The sequence below is a fragment of the Bolinopsis microptera genome, chromosome 11 (assembly GCF_026151205.1).
Source record: "Bolinopsis microptera isolate Bmic1 chromosome 11, MBARI_Bmic_1.0, whole genome shotgun sequence".
Taxonomy (NCBI): Eukaryota; Metazoa; Ctenophora; class Tentaculata; order Lobata; family Bolinopsidae; genus Bolinopsis; species Bolinopsis microptera.
In genome coordinates this window covers 11,677,439-11,681,960 of record NC_087082.1, presented here as the reverse complement: position 1 = coordinate 11,681,960, position 4,522 = coordinate 11,677,439, and the positions used below count along the sequence as shown (strand labels likewise).

The window sequence follows — 4,522 nt, the reverse complement described above, 5'->3', positions numbered from 1 at the left end:
GCTTGTAGATTATTATGTTAATATTATGTAATTTATGCTCCCTGATTTTCCCAAGCTTATCGTGATACGATGCTCTAGATTTTCATGTGATACTTATTATTTAATTTATTGATGATTTTTAGTCTTCTTATATGGTAGGGGTAATAAATTATGTTACTAATATCTCGAATAACTGTTTTATTGTTTCCATTTAACTGATGAACGCAAATGTCAAATTTTGGAATACACCAGGGTAATAAAAGATTCAGAATTTTAACTGTGTACAGTTTTAAATCGTGTATTAGGATAAAGCAATAATTTTAGGGTGTAACAATAATTATATCAATATTAAGGGTCGTTCACATATTACGTAATAAGCCGAGGGGAGAGGGGGTTTCCAATTATTTTTCCAAAAAGTTATTACTAAATATGTGAACGACCCTTAAGTGAGTTGTTTAATCATCTCGATGATAATGTTAATTTGATTTCTTTAAAGTATAATCGACTTGTCAAATTTTGGGGTTTATTGTTTCTCGTAAATAATGTTTCTTTCAAATTCCTGATTCTCTGCTCATATGGCCATGGGGTCGTTCACATATTACGTAAACCGCCGAAGGTCAGGCCATGATTACGTAATATTGCTGTCAGGAGGGGGGGGGGGGTTGGGTCTCGATTAGGGTTCATTACGGAGGGGGTAAAAATTGCTAAAATATTGATGACGTAATATGTGAACGACCCCTATCAAGGAATTGCCAAATCCGAGCGCCTCAACACACACAAAACCCACAAGTTTTCGAATTATAAATTTGTGTGTTATGACTATGAGGGTTATCACATATTATCATGATGCAACTAAATCGTAAAAAGGGGGCAACTATAAAGCTATTTGGGCATAATTATAAGCAGCCCAAGCCCCAATCACATGCTTCTATAAGTCCACCAAATTCTGCAACTGTAGAACGTTGTGATATGAAAAGTATTTAGCAAATAGTGCACCACAAACTTAATTTTACTGACATGAATATTGAACATGTAATTAGATCCGTCCGACCTAATTTCATGTTCATGACATAAAGCTATAACTCACAGAGAATATTTAGTTTAGGTTTACCTTTCATATAAAGTTAGTCTCATTCAAAAATATTGATATTTGACCAATTTATGGGCATCAAATTTGGTATACATGTCCAAATATGGGCATATGGGTTTTGGCTCATAACTCAGTCATTTTTTCCTTTTCACCCTTTTGAAAAAAGGCAATAGTGAAAGGTTACGAATGGAGGTTTTTGCAGAAAAACGTGGATTTTGGGGATTGCAGTAGGTGGGTCAAATATATGTCGTGTTCCTTGCTTCCGTCCGTTACCATGCAACGAAAAAGTTGGGCGCGCGCGAGGATTGCTTGCGGAGATGTGATGTATAGATAGCCTGTGATCTATGGATGCGCGGCGCGACTGTGTTTTAATGTATATGATGCATGTAAGGTATAATATTTCTATTAGGTAATACGCCCAATTTGTACGTGGCACGCGTAGTGTATTGATGTGTACACGAGTATAGTTTACCTTTGCTGATAATTTCTTGAATTACAGATACAAGTTAAGTTCTACGGCAATTGAACTGAATATCAAGTGTTTCCCGTATTTAATGCATAATTTATCAATATTATTATCATGAAGATTGAAGTGAGCTGATTTGAGCTTATACTTAAATTTATAGAAAATGTGAAATGGAAATCTAGCGTCCGCCAAAACGAAACAACGGGCGCAATTCTTGTTAGTCTTATCTGGATGAAAATTCATATACGAGTTCAGGAGACCACTAGCTTCAAGTAAAGCACCCAAAACATAGGTTTTTGACATGTTATGACCCGTCGGACCTATTAGGTCGGACGTCGGACGGACCTAATTACATGTTCATGTCAATAAGAGTTATAGTATGTAATTCGAGTTATATTATCACTGCACTGCCTCCTTTCTGTCAAGGGTAGTATAGATGATAGAGGTATGAGACAATTCCTGCCGACTATTCGGTTTTTTTGTAGAAATTTGAACGAGCGAACAACACCGTAATATTATTAAATATTAAATGCTATAAATACCGGGCGGCGAAAATTAGATATTATCACGGTCGCGGTGGAAAATATTGGCCTGCATTTCGCAGATTTTAATCTTGCAACGATTATCGTGCGTTAATCGCATGCGAGACGATTATCGTTTGCGGTGCACGATTATCGCGCTACTCGACAATAAACACGCGATAATCGCCAGATCGTCTTGTTATTATATCGCACGATTATTGTTATGTCGTAATGTTATTGCACGATAATTGTTATGTCGTACTGTTATCGCACGATAATCGAAAACACATGGCAATAATCCTTTTACTTTTAGTACAGGTAATGTGATATAATAAGTAATAACATGGTATGAATTCTAATCTCTTTACATTATGACGATGGTGCATGTGTAGTGCCAGTGGTTGTTCAAACTTTATGATGACAAGAATCTACTGACCATAAAATGGTTTAAATTGCATTGACACGCTAATTGGTTATGATCATAATATTAATAAATATCGTTATCATGGTTTACCCACACGAATTGGAGGACTTCGACGCTTCGACGCGCAAACTAGCATTTTTCATTCTTGCTTCGCATCGACAAGATCGTTACTCTGCTAGCTTCGCAGAGCAACGATCTGGTTACTGGGCCGCGCTCAGCCTGTCATTGCGCCGAATCTCTATTAATGAACATGATAGCGCGCCTGAGGTCCCCAGGTAAAATTATACCGTGCACGCGCGTACGTGACAAACAAGAGGCGCGCGGATCCGATAATATAATTATATAATTTCACAGTACACATGAAGGCGCATCTTATCAAACAGCTAAGACCAGGCGCCGTACGCAAAGTTGGTCTCAAATTTCCGCAACAAAAGGACTTCAGAAGGACTTTCGACAAATCTGTTCCAAATAAAAAGTTCGAAAATCGAGTGTTTTAGTGAATAACTTAGAATATATTTTTGATTTTCTCAAGATCTGATAAATAGATTTTCTTTAAACTTTCCAGATAGTTGTATGGCTAATGGCTATGGCTATAAGACGGATAATCTGAGCGAGTTTTTAGCGGAACACAGGCATTTATTTCGAGATCTGAATGATAGAATTTCTTTAACATTTGTTTAAGCTTTTCAGATAGTTACATGGCTATAAGACGGATAATCTGAGCGAGTTTGGGCGAATTTCTATGTGCCAAACTTGATATATGACTTCAAACACAAGAAAATATCTCAAATTGGCGCGTTCTAGCGGAACGCGCCAATTTGAGATATTTTTGACGATTATGTCCGAGCAGAGAAACACTTTACTAGTATGAAGGAGTTAGGGTTCAATGGGGCAGGTGTCCTCACACCCTCTCAAGTCCAGCAAGCCAACAACATGTTCAGACCATCCCTTTGCCAACTCAGAACAGCAACTAAGATTGCAGAAACGGGTGGGGATGAGATGTCGGCTATGCACTGTTTACAGATGGACGTACAAAAGAGCAGACTGGCTGCTGGTCCTCCACATCGAGCTAAATCTGATCATATTCTAGCCTATGAATCTCGATGCCGAGAGAAAGATCGACAAGATCACGCCAAAAATATTACGATTTTAATCTTACGGAAGAAGGGACTTGAGACCGCAGTGCGTATAGGTGAAGTTATCAGGACCAATCTGGAACTGACTATAACTGAGTCTCACAGCGTTCTGTGGCAATCTTTCTTCCTCACCACTTCCAGACTACTAACCAGTTCCCCTGTTGCGTCTTCTCTGGGTCTCCCATCCTGCCCACTACCCTTCCTGCTAGCTAACATGCTATCTCTAGCCCTGAGCGTTTCCCAGTTCACTCAATCAGCACGAGTACACCTGGGATGTTACAACGTGGAACAACACAGGCCCCTGCTGGTGGGAGATACTGTGAGGTCTGTGTGTACGATTCAGGGTGCCAGGCAGGTTACAGGACACGACGGAGCGGCGAGGTTCACTATTGCGGACTCCACTCACGAGCTGGTTAATCAGGATAATGTTAGGATTTTTAGTGTGGATAAGAAGTCTATGTTCCCTCCGTTGGCTATTGTTAATGAAACCAGAATATCTACACTAGGCGACGAGAACGTAAAACTGGCAACGTCATGGCGAGAAATGATCCTTGGTCATTTTTCAAGTCCAGGGAATCTACCTTTAAGTTCAACATCTCCAGTCTTTAATCCAGGTGAAGTTGTGCTCCACACGGATGTTAAAACATTTGGAAGAACTGAAACGAGCTCGATCTGCAACCTGTTCAAGGTGACGAACCCACATCACCACAATGTCACACGGTATTCCACCACGGAGATCCTGGTGCCAGGACCGGCTGTTATAGCTGCCATGGTCAGCAACTCTGAACTGGATTTAGGGATAGTCTTGTACGAAAACTACACCTGCCAGGAGAACATCAATAAGGTTAATCCGGGAGATATGATCTCTACCATCACCTATATCTGCTCTGTGGCACCTGTTCCGGG

The 4,522-nt window shown here is 39.8% G+C and overlaps 1 protein-coding gene across 1 annotated transcript in view; it reads left to right on the top strand.

The window, feature by feature from the left end:
* LOC134822799 (protein ABHD13-like) overlaps positions 1-4,522 on the top strand; it is a 948,842-nt gene that overhangs the window by 53,617 nt on the left and 890,703 nt on the right. The gene's annotated exons all lie outside the window — the stretch shown is intronic.